Genomic DNA, 17397 nt, shown 5'->3' on the forward strand with positions numbered 1-17397 from the left:
AGACCCAAGGCGTTCATTACATTGTGATATCTAAAGCTAGTAATACATATCTTAGAACTGTTAACACTTTCCTCAAACTGACATTAGGATAGTGCATGATACTACTTGCTACTGTTCTTAGCAGTTTATACATGTATTAACTTATTTAATCTTCTCTTTATCCCTGTGGATAATATGGGCACATAATAAAGTGAATGCTGTTGATATCTAATTTTTTTTTTTTTAGATAATGAAGTTAAGTCACGGATTGGTTATGTTATCTTCCTGAGTTGAAAGAGTTCAAGCCAGCACCTGAGCTCACACCCACTTTGCATTAATGGCTTAATCCTTCTTGCTAGTTATTCAAATACGTGAGGACAGTTATGAGGTCTTCCCTTCACATTCTTTTCCCAGGCTAACTGTTCCCAGGGAATGTAACCATTTTCCTCATGCTATGGTTGTGATCTTCTAGAAAAGCATAATTTAGTTTGTCATTGTTTCTCAAAACTAATGCCCAGAACTGAATACAGACGGAGCTAGGGTCTGACTAATGCATGGAATTATGTGGAATTATACAATGGTTAGCTTCTCAAATCTGCATGCAAGGTGAAAATTGACTATAGCCAAAATTACGCTTGAAAAAGCCCTTTCCTAACTCATAATGGAGGGTACATATGATACGGTGTGTACAATTCTGCACAGAAATTCTTCTGTTCATTAAAATTTGAGAACCATTGTGGTCAGCTAAAGAAGGAACAAAAGGAAAGTTGATATGCAGATGCCTGGGCATGAAAAACATTCTGCTTTTAAAGTCATGATCAAATTCCTGGTGGGAAATGAAGGATGGATGGAAAACAGTTAACTGATCCTGTTTACTCGCAGTGTGACTTAGTATATGTTAATGTATTGGTGTTGCAGTGGAGATTAAACAAGAAAGGAGAGAAGGGTAGGTACTAAAATATTTGTAAGATTAGAATAATATAATGGCAGAACTTCCCATCCAGCAGGCATTCTCAACAGGAGCGATATCACCCCTAAGTGGGCAAAAATTCATTCTTAGAGGGCAAAAAAAAAAAAAAAAACAAACCAACCCTTACTAGTTTTATGAATAAAGCCCAGATGTACACACAATATGTAAAATAGATATGCATGGTATCTACGATATTAAAATCTCGAGAATCATGGGCAATTACAAAATCATGTCTTAAAAAAAGGATTTCACAGGTGGCTCAGTGAGTAAAAAAATCTGCCTGCCAATTAGGAGACACAGGAGATGCACGTTTGATCCCTGGGTCAGGAAGATCCCCTAGAGAAGGGGAGAGTCCTTAGGAGATGATAATGAAAAGATTGAGAAATACATCCATACAACATTGTCCTTGATTTAGGCATTACTCATATAGTTCAAAATTGCGGTGTTATTTTAGAAGTTATATTACATGCATTCTGGGCTTAAATAAAACTCACAAAAGTAAAAATCAAAAAGAAATTTGATTATCGGGTTATGGTGAAAACCGAAATGCTTTCTACTTAACGTGGTTGATTTTGCTTTGTGACAAGTTGATCAGGCTTCACGGCTGCCATGTGTATTTCATTGATTGATAAACTGAGAACACTATTAGCAGGATGAAGTAGGTCAGTTTGCTCAGCAAATAAAGGACTCTCAGCTCATTGGTTATACTTGATATATACACGTAGAGACAGATGAATTCAGTTGCTTTAGAGATCTGATTTATGAGTCCAGGTAATGATGCATTGAGAAAAAACTGGATCTCAGAGTCATGATTAATTCTAGTAAAAAGTCTCTCAAACATAATTCAAGTTCATCATCATCACCACAAACTCACCATAAGTTCAAAGTTTCCCTGTTGACAGTGGAAAAAGTTGTATCAATATGCTTGTTTGCAAAGGATGGAACCTGTAGTGTTTTGTGGATGAATTTGCAATTTTTACAGTAATATGTTATTCCTTGTCCTTGCCACTTAAGAGGAATCAAATTGCTTCTCAGGGAAGTAACTATCCAGGGAAGACAAAAGCCCATTTACATATTAAGATAGTATTTAGTTTAAAACCATGTGTCTCTGGGAAGGCCTAGAAAGAGAGGACAGATGTGAAAGATACATTGTTCTGCATTAGAAAATAGGATGCACTTATCCTTCTTGTTACTTCTGGAGAAGGAAGGGGAAAAGGAAGGACATGACAGGGTTGAGATGGGTTCTTGTGCCTACAAGTTAAAGGTAGAAGAGGGGACTGTATAAAACGGCCATGTCATCATTTTTAAAGAACTTTAGTGTCTATCTTCCAAGGCTCAGTGGTGAATTATAATTCTTCTTCCATTATCTACCATTTTCATGTATTATTTTAAAATGAAAAAAGCATTTCACATAAGTATAACAAAAACTCATATGTGTACTAAGATAGAACAGATGTCGATGTTTTGTATATTTGCTTCAGATCTGTTTTTCTTTTTAAATAAGGCTCATAAATATTGCTAACATCCTGTCTTTAACCTTCTTATTTCTCTTCCAGAGGTAAACAATTTCCTAAAACTGGTGGATCATCATCAGGGTTTCTTAAGTTTATGTTCATTATACCCTTACAAGTATACAAACATATTCATTAAGAACATCCATTATTGTGTTTTGTACTGAACTTTTTTCAAAGTGTTATCAAGCTGATTGTTTGATATCAAAACTCTTTTATGGAATACACTTCTTTCACTCAGCATTATGTGCTTGAGTTTTAGCTATTTTAAAGCACGTGACCCTGGCTCATTTATTTAACTTCACTATATTATTTCCTTGTATGTGTGTGTTCAATCACTTAGTCATGTCTGACTCTTTGCAACCCCATGGACTGTGGCCTGCCAGTCTCCTCTGTCCATGGGATTCTCCAGGCAAGAATGCTAGAGTGGATTGCCACTTCCTACTCCAGGAGATCTTCCTGACCCAGGGATCAAACCCATGTCTCCTACATCTCCTGCATTGGCAGGAGGATTCTTTACCACTGAGCCTCCTAGGAAGCCCATTTTATTATGTGTATAAATTTAACTTTGTTCAGCCCACTCCAGTTCTCTTGCCTGGCAAATCCCATGGACAGAGGAGCCTGGTAGGCCACAGTCCATGGGGTCACTAAGAGTCAGACACGACTGAGTGACTTCACTTTCACTTTTCACTTTCATGCATTGGAGAAGGAAATGGCAACCCACTCCAGTGTTCTTGCCTGGAGAATCCCAGGGACGGGGAAGTCTGGTGGGCTACCATCTGTGGGGTGGCACAGAGTCGGACATGACTGAAGCAACTTAGCAGCAGCATCCATTTCTCTTTTGAAAAAAAGTAGAATTGTTTCCTTTTTGGCCTCCAAACCTTTATAATTGAAACTGGAGAGGAGTCCCCCTGAAAACCCACATTTCTTTATCCTATGACACTGATAGGCATGACATCTTTATCTGCCTGGAATCCACCAGGAATAAGGCACCACATCTTTTCATCCTTGTTTATGTCTGTCACTATGGTAAGCCCCAGACTTGCCCCACTAATTCTATTAGATAACCACCATAAGGCCATCTCCAATACTTCCTCAACCTCTGAGCATTTCCACTGCCCCTAATCAGCAAACTCAACCTATTCTTGAGTCTTCAAAGATACTCAGCTTTGTCTCTAGATGTTCATTTTCTCTTCTTGTCCTAAATGAAACCCAGATCCTCCTAAGAACACTGCCTCCCTAGCATCCTCTCAAGTGAGGTTTTCATTGCAGTTTTCAGCTCATTCACCAAACTTATTCCCTAAAAACATCTAGCTTGGAATCTTTTGTCATCAGACTGTACTCCCAACAGATCTCTCCCTTCTTGTTATAATCATTGCAACACCCTAGTTACTCCTCATTTCACAAAGATGTTGAGTTTTCAGTTAAGTGCTTCACAAACTTCAATAAACATATGGTTGTCTAGGAGGATCTCACTGAACTGTTGATTCTGATTTAGTATTTCTGGACCAGAGATCCTAAGTGACCAACAAGAAGCCCAGTGCGGCTGTGGCTGCTGGTCCACTCTTCAGATAGGAAAATGCTAGGTCACTATTGCTGTTCCTAACAGCACCACTATCTTCTTTTGGGGGCATTCAATTACCATCACAGATGATCTTTCCAGCACCCTTTACTTGAGATTGTTAGCTTCCTCTCCTCCAGTAATCTTGTCCCTCTCTCAGCCTCTCCCTCCCCATACCTTGTCATTACCAAAATTGGCACCACCTCCACCACCTCAATTCTCAGCACCCATTTCTCAGACTGTTACCTCTCATCCTTCCTTCTCACTTCCTCCAGTCCCCAAATACCAGCAATCCTCAAACCCCACCAATCCACCTAAAGCGGTGCTTTCAGGACCGCTTGATTGTCCCTCATTCCACTCATATTCACGCTTCACTTCTCATCCAGCTTGGAGTCCATGGCAGCTGGTTATAATCATTGTCTTGTGATATGACCAGCTTCCTTGCCCCACTCTTCATCACAGTCCACTCAGCAAAAATCTCAAACTTGGCTAATTATTACATTCTGCCAAGCACACACCTGTACCCCCACTCCATTAAATGAGGATGAGGAAAATATCATATCCTTATTGATTGGTCTTCTGTTAAATTCATGAACATGAACCTTAAGTATCACCATTAATGTGGTTCAGACCTTAAAGGATCTGCCTGCAGTGTGGGAGTCCTGGGTTCAGTCCTTGGATTGGAAAGATCCCCTGGAGGAGGAAATGGCAACCCGCTCCAGTATTCTTGCCTGGAGAATTCCATGGACAGTACTGTCCATGGTATCACAAACATGACTGAGCACCTAATACTTTCACTTTTCTTTTTTCATGAACCTTAAGTAGAACTGGAATGCCATATGGCAATCATACAATCATATTATATTCCCCAATATCATGTGGCAATCATAGTATATTTACCTATTCTACTTTCTCTCTTGCGTGCATCTAGATAATAATTTTGTGCTTTCTTCCTCTTCAAATCTCCAATACTTCTTATTCATCACTTCTGGACCTCACTTACTATTTCATGAAGAAAACAGGAAAAAAAAAATCACATCATTCCTTTCAAGGGTTCTTATCCTTACATGTACCCGGATCTCCCTCCCTAGAGCTTTCTCCCTCTTTGCAACTAAAGATCATTGTTCTAGCAACTCTCCCTGTCTGCATTATTTCCCCTCTCTAATGCATTTTCCTTATAGCATAAAACACATCTTTGATTCCAGTTTTTTAATAAAGTGTTTCCCCCATTAGCCCTAGGTGTCTGCTCAACTTAAACCAAATTCCTCAAAACATTTTTCTATACTATGGTTTCTGATTTCTCTTTCCCCACCTTCTCTTGAACTCACTGCATTTGGATTTTGGTGTGTACTACACCTCTGAATCTGCTTTTAAGTTTTTGTTTGTTTTTACATAATCAAAGGTAAATTTCTTATTGCCTGCAAATGAAAAAAAAAAAAAAGGAAAAGCTTATTCACACAGAATGTATAAACAATTATTTCAGTGAGAACAGTGAAAACAAACACAATAACTAGATATCAATATAAGCACACTTTGCAATGTAGGATTTTGTAATGCTTTAAATAGTCTCTAGGCCTCCTTTGCAGAGAAGGCAATGGCACCCCACTCCAGTACTCTTGCCTGGAAAATCCCATGGATGGAGGAGCCTGGTGGGCTGCAGTCCATGGGGTCGACTGAGCGACTTCACTTTGACTTTTCACTTTCATACATTGGAGAAGGAAATGGCAACCCACTACAGTGTTCTTGCCTGGAGAATCCCAGGGACGGGGGAGCCTGGTGGGCTGCCGTCTCTGGGGTAGCACAGAGTCGGACATGACTGAAGCGACTTAGCAGCAGCAGCAGCAGGCCTCCTTTGTGAAGGACCTTGGAAATCCTGTCCTCTTTCCTGGTTCTCCATGGCTGATTTCTTATCAAGGGACACCACCTGACTGATGAGATGTAGAATGAGGGGTGGAGAGATGGGGATCTCTTAATTAGAAAGTCTAGTTTCAAGGTGGTGCTAGTGGTAAAGAACCTGCCTGCAATGCAGAAGCTGCAGGAGATGCAGGTTTGATCCATGGGTCAGGAAGATTCCCTAGAAGAGGAAATGGCAACCCACTCCATTATTCTTGCCTGGAAACTTCCATGGACAGAGGAGCCTGGTGGGCTACAGTTCAAGGGGTTGCAAAGAGTCAGACATGACTGAGCCTGGGCATGAGTGAGTGAGGTTCAAGGTATGATATACCAGACATTTCAGAGCTTCGGTTTGAACATTTCTGAGCTGAGCAACTCTGTAGACTACAGTTCTCCTGGAAGAAGGCACATCAGGTAAGGGCACCTGCTGCAATCCTTGCTTGTTCTTGTCCTCAGATCTTCAGAGGTGTCATCTCTGTTTATTTAGCAAAACCGGGCCAGAAACTTGTTTTCAGCCCACTGTCTTCTCTGTCTCAAAAAGGGTTACTCAGCTTTACATCTTAGCAGAGCTACCTAGGCACATTAGCGTCTGAGACATTTTCATACTCTTTCATTAAAATTGCAATAAAAGCCAAGAAGGAGCTTGCTAATAATTAAAGGAAGTTTCTAGGACCTCTCAATAGCTGGCCTTGACTGCCAGCTATTGATTGTATAGGAAACTGAACCTGATTCTCCAGTTAGAACTCACTAGGTCAGTGTCTCACTAACTAACCACCTAATTGATTAGCTGATTCATTTATTCATATGTCCACTTTTTTTGTCTTTAATTTATTTCTTCCTTCCATAGTCTACATTTTTTCCTTTGCCTTTTCCCTTTTGGATCAGACTCTCCAGTTCCCTCATGTTCATTTTAAGGATCTTTTTATAGAGCTTTGCTGCCCTCACTGAAACCCTGATAAACTACAAATTTCACAGTCCCATTTTATTTATCTTTTGTATTTTACTATATCCTCCTGTTTGGTGAGTCACCTAGCCTGTTCTTCCTTTTTGTTGCTCCTTTCATTTAAAATAGGAAGATTTTTTAAAAAGTATTTATTCACCATATAAATAAACTGGAAGCTATGTTTATTTTACATGTAGTCCTAGCATATAAAAACCTTATGATTTTCTGCTTTTTCTTTGTTTTTGTGTTCTGTACACTTTGTTTTATTTTTGTTGCTTTCTCCCATTTTTGGGCTCAATTTATGTTTTACTATTTCCTAGTAGACCTCAATTCTCTAATTCAGCTGTGAGAATCTTCACTGAACACTGCATTCTGTTTCAAGTGGTAGCTGTAGAGGGCTCAGATGAACTAACTACAGAATGGGCGCAAATATTTATTTTACTATCAGGAATTCCATTGATCTGGAAAAAAAATAACTGGTTTTCTGGGCTAGAACCATCCAGGAAGATTGTCCAGTCATGAAAAGTAGTCCCGGTGTGGCTCTCTGGACCAGTCTTATTTGATAAAAAAGAAACTGATGCTTGACTAACATGTATTTGTGAGATATACATGTGTTAGGTATATATATATATATGTTACATGTATATATGTTAGATATATACATACGTGTTAGTTGGATACTTAGCTTCATCAAGCTTCCCTGATGGCTCAGTGGTAAAAAATCCACCTGCCAGTGCAGATGGGAATTTGATCTCTGGGTTGGGAAGATTCCCTGGAGAAGGATATGGCAACCCACTCCAATATTCTTGCCTAGAACATCCCATGGACAGAGGAACCTGATGGGCTACAATCTATGGGGTCACAAAGAGTTGGACGTGACTGAGCGGCTAAACAACAGTAGCATGTCATCATCAAACATTGATTATTTAATATTTGTTTAGCATTTTCATTTATTGAGTGACTTGGACATCAAAAGAGTTTCGAGAAGTTTACATACCATGTCTTATTGTTTTTTCAAGGCAATATCTATTTCCATTGTATATTCTAATCTGTAACTGGAAGGTGTTTTACTGAGAACAGAGTTATTCACTATGCTCCTTTTCTCTGTGTGCTACACAAGTTTCTCTGGAGTTCTGTGATTTAGAGGATTCTGGCCAAGGCAAGCTGTGGCCTGTGCGTCTAGAACAAGAGGAGTTTCTTCTTAGCTGGCTATGGAGTCTCTGCAAGTCTTCAGATGTCTAGCACTTGGCACCTGGAAGGCTGCAAAGAGGCAGCAGATAAAAGTATTTTTGTGTGTTTGTTCCATGAAATGCAGTTTTAAGGTTTTGTTAACACTGAAACCAAGTAGGCCCTGTGGAGCTCCCAAGCATAGAGGCTTTTTTTGGTCCCCCATTTCTTACAGAACATTACCATTGGCAGGGCTTTGTGAAAGAGGGGGCTGACAGTCCAGAGAGGACAGACCAAGAGACTAGCTGATGACCACCAGGCAGGACAGGGTTACAGCAAGGGGACAAGCCATGCACCTGACTTAGGACCCCCTCTGAGTGCTCACCTGTGAGCTGCCTCATGGACAGTGGATATCATTTTGTACTAGTCTCTCTGGGTCCAGGTTAATGGGAATCCTGGGAATTGTACTTTTGACACCGTATCCATCAATAAAAGGGCACCATTTGGGCATAACTTTCATTTGCGAAATCTCTCTAAATTCATTATTTCTTTGGTATTTTAAAGCTACCAATTGACTTGTTATCCACAAAAATCTATTTGTGGATGATTCTAATTCTATTTTTATTTCTATTTCAGGAACAAATTTTCTTTAGAATATACGTGAAGTGAAAGTGAAGTCTCTCAGTCGTGTCCGACTCTTCGCAGCCCCATGAACTGCAACCTACCAGGTTCCTCCATCCATGGGATTTTCCAGGCAAGAGTACTGGAGTGGGGTGCCATTGCCTACTCCATTAAACTATGAATAGAAGAAAATCATGTCAACACAATAAAGGCCGTATATGAAAATCAACAGCTAACATCATACTCAGTATGAAAGACTGCAAGTTTTTCTTTCATGACCAGGATGCACATTCTCACCACTTCTAGTCAAGATACTAATGGACATCCTAGCCAGAGCAACAAGGCAAGAAAAAGAAAAAAAAAGAAAGAAAAAGAAAAAAAAGGCATTCAATTGGAAAGGGAGAAGTAAAATTATCTCTGTTCACAGATGACACGATCTTACATGTAGAACACCCTAAAGAGTCTCCCCCAACCCTCATACACAATTATTAGAACTAATAAATGAATTCAACAAAGTCGCAGGATATAAAATCAACATACAAAAATCAGCTGCATTTCTATACGTAAACACATACATATGTGTGTTTATATATGTGTGTGTATTACATATACACGTACAAGTGTGCTTGCTCAGTTGCTTTGTCATAGCCAACTCTTTGCAACGCTATGGACTGTAGCCCACCAGTCTCCTCTGTCCATTTTCCAGGCAAGAATACTGGAGTGGGTTGCCATTTCCTCCTCCAGTGGATCTTCCCAACCCAAGGTTCGAACCTACGTCTCTTGCATCTGCTGTATTGGCAGGCAGATTCTTTACCACTAGCTCCACCTAGAAAGCCCACATGCATGTATATTAACTATATGTTTGGTATTCTTGTTCTTGAAATGTTTCCCCAAGAAGCCTATGTTTATAATTATGGGAAGAAAGATTGAAATGTTCAGCAGTTTCTTTAGTGCCAGCTACAGAGAAGCAACATTGACAAAGACCTGACTTCCTGGATAGAAATCTACTTCCATCGCTTGAGGATATATGTACAAGAAAGAGAAGGAACCAAAGCATTAGCTATTAAATGTGAAGGCTCCTTCTAAGGCCACTGAAATGTAAGCAATTGAGGTCAACCAAAGAAAATTTTGTAAATGTCCTCATATGAATGAGACAGATTCTCTCCTGTTCTCCTGGGGCAGAAAATTCAAAGAGGAAATATTGTGTTTCAGCTGCTTGTCAGTCATTCAACAGAATGACTTTGAATATTTACCATTTGCAAAACAATGTGCTATACTAGGTGCTAAGTCTTTTCCCTTGGATCAAAAATTTTGAACGATAATGAATAGTAGGAATAAAATTTGCATTAAAACAGAGCAAATTATCAGTAAGTGAAAATTATTTTGACCCCAGGGGAGCTTGATTGTCATTTAAGGAAGCTTCCCTGAAGCTGCCACATAAACATTTTGTTTATATCATGGATGAAAAATCTCACCTGCCAGATTAGTAAACAGAGGATGTTGCCATCAAGCCAGCAGCCACTGCAACCAACCCCAGCTGTACACCCTGAGGGCATCCCGGGTGGAGACCGGCAGGATACTGGTTCTGCATAGTGAAGATGCAGATGGATAATTTCTGTACCTTCCTGTCAACTGTGTTCTAAACTTAAAACCGCTTAAAATTTTTTTTAAACCTGTTAAATTTAATTACTGCCTCTTGTTAGGCATTATTTTTGTAATAGAGACCAATAAAAGTATTCCTGATGGTGTTCCCCCCTGGAAATGATAGATAAAATTAATTCATGCTTCCTTTCTAGGATATTGGGCTAAGCATCATTCAAATATGACCTCAGTTAAATTAATGTTTGTAATACTACTATGAGATTATTATTTCTATGCTTATTTTATCAACAAGGAATTTGAGACAAATAGAAGTGAAATAGAATGGTAAAAAATAAATAGATGTCTACCAATATCCATGATTTCCTTATACCCAAATATTTGGTTAGCCAAAGAGTTCACTTGGGTTTTTCTGTAAGATGGTATGGAAAATTCCTAACAAAGTTTTTTGCTAATCCAATAGAATTTCTGAGTTTTAGCTGGCCACCTAAAATAAGGACAATTCTACCCACCTTCTTCCTTAACACTTAGCTATTGCGTGTGCCTATGTTCTGGTCAGTGGGGTATTGTCAACTGAAAAAAACGTGCAACCTAGAAGTTGATTATGTTTTTTCAGTGAAATTTTGGAGGATGCAGCCTAAAATACTGCTTCTCAAATACCTCTGACAAACTCCTCCAAAGAGGTTCAGGGAGGAGCCAGGATATAACAGAAGTTTTGCAACAAAAGCCAGGTTAAAGATTCCGTTCAGTTCAGTCGCTCAGTTGTGTCCGACTCTTTGCGACCACAGGAACCGCAGCACGCCAGGCCTCTCTGTCCATCACCAACTCCCGGAGTTCATTCAGACTCACGTCCATCGAGTCCGTGATGCCATCCAGCCATCTCATCCTCTGTCGTCCCCTCTTCTCCTGCCCCCAATCCCTTCCAGCATCAGAGTCTTTTCCAATGAGTCAGCTCTTCGCATGAGGTGGCCAAAGTACTGGAGTTTCAGCTTTAGCATCATTCCTTCCAAAGAAATCCCAGGGTTGATCTCCTTCAGAATGGACTGGTTGGATCTCCTTGCAGTCCAAGGGACTCTCAAGAGTCTTCTCCAACACCACAGTTCAAAAGCATCAATTCTTTGGCGCTCAGCCTTCTTCACAGTCCAACTCTCACATCCATACATGACCACAGGAAAAACCATAGCCTTGACTAGAACGACCTTAGTCAGCAAAGTAATGTCTGTGCTTTTGAATATGCTATCTAGGTTGGTCATAACTTTCCTTCCAAGGAGTAAGCGTCTTTTAATTTCATGGCTACAATCACCATCTGCAGTGATTTGGGAGCCCAAAAAAATAAAGTCTGACTTGTTTCCACTGTTTTCCCATCTATTTCCCATGAAGTGATGGGACCAGATGCCATGATCTTTGTTTTCTGAATGTTGAGCTTTAAGCCAACTTTTTCACTCTCCACTTTTACTTTTATCAAGAGGCTTTTAGTTCCTCTTCACTTTCTGCCATAAGGGTGGTATCATCTGCATATCTGAGGTTATTGATATTTCTCCCGGCAATCTTGATTCCAGCTTGTGTTTCTTCCAGTCCAGCGTTTCTCATGATGTACTCTGCATAGAAGTTAAATAAGCAGGGTGACAATATACAGCCTTGACATACTCCTTTTCCTATTTGGAACCAGTCTGTTGTTCCATGTCCAGTTCTACCTGTTGCTTCCTGACCTGCATACAGATTTCTCAAGAAGCAGGTCAGGTGGTCTGGTACTCCCATCTCTTTCAGAATTTTCCACAGTTTATTGTGATCCACACAGTCAAAGGCTTTGGCATAGTCAATAAAGCAAAAATAGATGTTTTCTGGAACTCTCTTGCTTTTTCCATGATCCAGCGGATGTTGGCAATTTGATCTCTGATTCCTCTGTCTTTTCTAAGACCAGCTTAAATATCAGGAATTCACGGTTCAAGTATTGCTGAAGCCTGGCTTTGAGAATTTTGAGCATTACTTTACTAGCATGTGAGATGAGTGCAATTGTGTGGTAGTTCGAATATTCTTTGGCATTGCCTTTCTTTGGGATTGGAATGAAAACTGACCTTTTCCAGTCCTGTGGCCACTGTTGAGTTTTCCAAATTTGCTGTCATATTGAGTGCAGCACTTTCACAGCATCATCTTTCAGGATTTGAAAGAGCTCAACTGGAATTCCATCACCTCCACTAGCTTTGTTCATAGTGATTCTTTCTAAGGCCCAGTTGACTTCACATTCCAGGATGTCTGGCTCTAGCTGAGTGATCACACCATCATGATTATCTGGGTTGTGAAGATCTTTTTGTACAGTTCTTCTGTGTATTCTTGCCACCTCTTAATATCTTCTGCTTCTGTTAGGCCCATACCATTTCTGTCCTTTATCAAGCCCATTTTTGCATGATATGTTCCCTTGGTATCTCTAAGTTTCTTGAAGAAATTTCTAGTCTTTCCCATTCTGTTGTTTTCCTCTATTTCTTTGCATTGATCCCTGAAGAAGGCTTTCTTATCTCTCCTTGCTATTCTTTTGGAACTCTGCATTCAGATGCTTATATCTTTCCTTTTCTCCTTAGTTTTTTGCCTCTCTTCTTTTCACAGTTATTTGTAAGGCCTCCCCAGACAGCCATTTTGCTTTTTTGCGTTTCTTTTCCATGGGGATGGTCTTGATCCCTGTCTCCTGTACAATGTCACAAACCTCATTCCATAGTTCATCAGGCACTCTATCTATCAGATCTAGGCCCTTTAATCTATTTCTCACTTCCACTGTATAATCATAAGGGATTTGATTTAGATTACTGTTGATTAAAGAAAACCAGATGTCTGAAGTTAATGAATTTAGCACCTTTATGTCTATGAGAAGATGCAAGAGTCTAGGCTCACTGAAATCATTCCTTTGATGTACACCTTAACTATCCAAGGCCAGTATCCTGTTTTTCTCCACCCTGAATCCCCTCGAGGTGACAGCTGGGGGTGGTTGCAGTGGCTAGTGGCTTGATGACAACATCCTTTATTTACTGATATAGTGTGCAAAGTCACTTCAGTCATGTCCGACTCTGTGCAACCCCATGGACTGTAGCCCGCCAGGCTCCTCTGTCCATGGGATTCTCCAGGCAAGAATATCGGAGTAAGTTGCCATGCCCTCTTCCAGGGGATCTTCCCAACCAAAGGATCGAACCTGCATCTCTTACATCTCCTGCATTGGCAGGTGGGTTCTTACCACTAGCACCATCTGGGAAACCCTATGATATGGCAGACAATATTTTTCACCCACAATACAAATGAAAAGTTATGTGGCAGCTCAGGGAAGCCTCCATAAAGGACAACCACATTCTGCTTGTGCTCTCTTCTTTGCTTTTTTTTTTTTTTTTCTATCTTGCTAGAAAGGTAGATAGAATGTATGAGGCCCTAGATGCCATCTTGAGCCACGAGGAGAAGGGCCACATTCTACGGATGGCAATGTATTTGCTGAAGCCACAGTAAGGCTAAGCCTCCATATTATTCCCTTAAAAACCAAACCCAGAATTTGAGATGAGAGAGATGAGAGAAAAATAAAAAATTATCTGCCACTGATCCTCTGGGTTAGACTCAAACCCAATGCTAACTTACACAAGTATATTGCCCAAAGTAACACAGTTCGTGAGTGGCAGCTGGGGTTCAAGCCTGAGTAGAGAAGACACAAGCATTGCGATGGTGTTACACTAAGCCTAGGAGTGAAGGAGGGCCCTGCAGTCTGCAATACCAGCTATTTAACATAGGTATACCTAGTCCTGGAACACAGTTGATTTTTTGTTTCCCATGAGTCTGTCTTTATAATTATGTTTGACTCTGCCTAATATTAAATTGAGATCTATATCCCAAGCACATACACACAGTTTTTGGCAAAAGGAAGGACTCACGAAGGCCAGTTTGACCTTAAATTTTTGTTGCAGATGCTTGGACAAAGCACATCAAAGCTGTGAAAAATTAGATTTGCATAACAATGATTTCCATCTGTATTATTCATCTGCATGAAGGGCACTCTGCCTAAAGGGCTTGCTCTTTGACTGTGAGGGTCTGTATCTGCATGTGAAAGCTCGGGGCCACATTCCAGTACCCCCATAATTCAAACAATAAAATCACTTTGTTATGCCCAAGTCGCGAAATCTCCCAATGACCACCAGGGAGCCGATATCTGACGCAAAAGCAAGAGAGTTTTTATTACCAAGCTGGAGCTGGGGCTCCCACCGATACCGACGCAGCAGCTATAGGGAGGAGCCCTGAGCTCTGGGTTACATGGCTTATATAGGGTATTCTCGAGTGAGAAATTTGAAAAACGGGAGTTTCCGGGTTGGGAGACGTCTAATTGGTTACCTTCTGTGGAAGAGGTGTTGGTTTCTGATTGCTTCTCATTTCCCGGGCTGGCCACGGGTTCTGATCGGTTCCCATTACCTAGGTAGACCACGAGTTCCTGAACATTAAGTCAGGAGATTCTGGTTTGGGGTCTGATTGGCTCAAGGGTGGTGGGATGAGGTCAGGGGATTTCCAAAGGCTCTTGGATTTTTAAGGCTCTTTTCCTGGAACCTTACAAAATGGAGTTTTTCTGGTAACAAAATGGAGTAGCTTAGGTCCTTCAACTTAACATTTCTTTGACTCTTTAAAATGATTGGATTTTGGATTTCAGGTATCTGCAAAATGCCTCAGTTCTAAATCCAACATTGCAAATAAGATGATGTCCTTGAATATGATGGCAGCAGGAAAGATAGAAAATGACGATTATTTACAGATAATTTGACTTCACTGCACAAAAACCTAGAGAACTAATTGAAAAGCTGTGAAATTCTGTAAGAGTTCATAAGATGGACAGACAGGATATAGTTATAACATGTTGGAAAAGTCTTACTCATGTTAGCAATCAAAAAACAAAACAAAACAAATTAACTTGAGTAAACTCAACAATAACTGATTTTTAAGGAAGAAAATTTCAAATTTTCTGAGAGTCTTAAAGGTTGATTTAAATGAATGAAAAGCTGTATCATGTCCTTTTATGGAATAATAAACAATATTGCAAAATTGTTGTCTTTTCCAAGTTAGTCTGTGGGCTATATTATTCTGTATTGGAATTTTATAGATTAGCAAATAATTCTAAAGTTCATCTGGCAGATAAGATAATTTTGAAAACTCAGGATAATGAGGGCTTTGTTGTTGTTTTGTCTCTCAGTCGTATCCAACTCTTTGCGACCCTATGGACTGCAGCACTCCAGTTTTAAATTTTAAAAATATATTGTAAAAATAATATCATCATACAGTGTGGTTATATAAAAGTATAGACAGACCAACAGTATATGTAATAACTCAATAAATAATAAATAAGTAATTTAAAAATTGAGAGACTAAGAGATTATTCAATACATGTATTAGGATATTTATTATTTGGAAAAAGTTAATTTTGAGAGCAGTCATGCCTCTTACACTAAGATATACTAAGTTAAATTCTGGGTGTACCAAAAATTAGGTGTCAATAAAATAGGTGAATATATGCTAAATTTCTGGATGGGGATGAATTTCCAAGCATAAAAGCAGTAAAAGAAATAAGAAAAGGTGAGTAGATGTGACTCTATACAAATACATACTCTTCTGTGTCACACATACAGAGGAAAATTTAAAGCCGGTTCAAGGATATCAGCATAAAGAGCCTGGTGGACCCACTCTCCAATAAATCGAGCATAATTGGTGAGAACCAACCATTTAGCATCTCTGTCAATTGTCCTGAAAACATACAGCAAGTGAGGAAACATTTATTTAAGAAAACCTTCTAAGCTCAGTAAGAACAGTCAGAGTCTGTGACATTTGAAACCTGATCTGCTCTCTCTCTCCCTCTTTCTGTCTCTCTTTTTTCCTTTACCTTCAGTTTGATGGCAGGTTCACTCCGGGCAGATGTGGCCCAAAATGAAGGGCCTTAACTCCCCTCAGCTCCCAATCCAGAAGCTTGGTATTCTCCTAAGAAGAGTAAGTTGCTGGCATTTCTCTTTCGCTTCATCCTTGAGATGAAGAGACTAAATTCTCAGAGAGGCTGAGGGCTACCTTCCTCACCCATCCTCTGCTCAAAGGATGCAGGCTCGGTCTCAGATGTGCCAAGTGGAGACTCCTGGGGCCCAACTGCCCTTACCTCAGTTTACTCGTATTTGCAAGTATACTAGCTCAGTTGGTAAAAAAAATCCACCTGCAGTGAAGGTTACCCCAGTTCAATTTCTGGGTTGGGAAGATCCTCAAGAGAAGGGATACGCTACCCACTCCAGTATTCTTGGGCTTCCCTTGTGGCTCAGCTGGTAAAAGTATCCGCCTGCAATGTGGGAGACCTGGATTCAATCCCTGGGTTGGGAAGATCCCCTGGAGGAGGGAAAGGCTACCCACTCCAGTATTCTGGCCTGGAGGATTCCATGGACTCTGTAGTCCATGGGGTCACAAAGAGTCGGACACGACTGAGTGACTTTCACTTTCACGACAGAAGACGAAGTCATCAAGACCATTGAATGCCATTCCACCCAATGCCCAGAATAGCGGCGCAGAAATTTTACCAAGGGAAATAGGCAGTACACAGAGCTTTGAAGCTCCCCCTGCAAGAACTGATTTTATTTCAAACAAGATGAAGCTAAATCCTCCTAAAATTGAATTTATGATTAACCTCTCTAGACTTTTAACAAAAGCCAGTGGAGATTTTCTCTGGAAGCTTGCATCTTTCCCTAGGCCACAATACATTTTCAAAAATAATATTGCAAGGAGGATAGGCATCTCACAGTCCAACATGGTTAAGCATACCTAGTTCTCAGGCCTAGATTTCTAAATTCCTTCACTAAATGAGGAAATAGCTGGTTCCAGGTCTGAAGTTGGGAAAGTGAACATTAGTTTGAAATGTCTTTCCCTGTAAGAAAATCAGAAAGTGGTCCATGTGAGAAGGTCACTGAAGCTTGCTTAAAGGAGCTTCCACCAGTAGAATTGGGAAATTTGAGCATCGAAAATGACTCATGACAATGAAATGTAGTCCATCGAATAAGATAATCAAGAATCCAAGTTGATATTGAAAAATACAAATAAGAAAGTGGAAAGGAAGCTTTACTTTTTGGGGGTTCATTTGTATTCTATCAACAAGTATAATAATTCTATGCATTATTGC

This window comes from Ovis aries, chromosome 12 (assembly GCF_016772045.2).
Source record: "Ovis aries strain OAR_USU_Benz2616 breed Rambouillet chromosome 12, ARS-UI_Ramb_v3.0, whole genome shotgun sequence".
NCBI classification, from domain to species: Eukaryota; Metazoa; Chordata; class Mammalia; order Artiodactyla; family Bovidae; genus Ovis; species Ovis aries.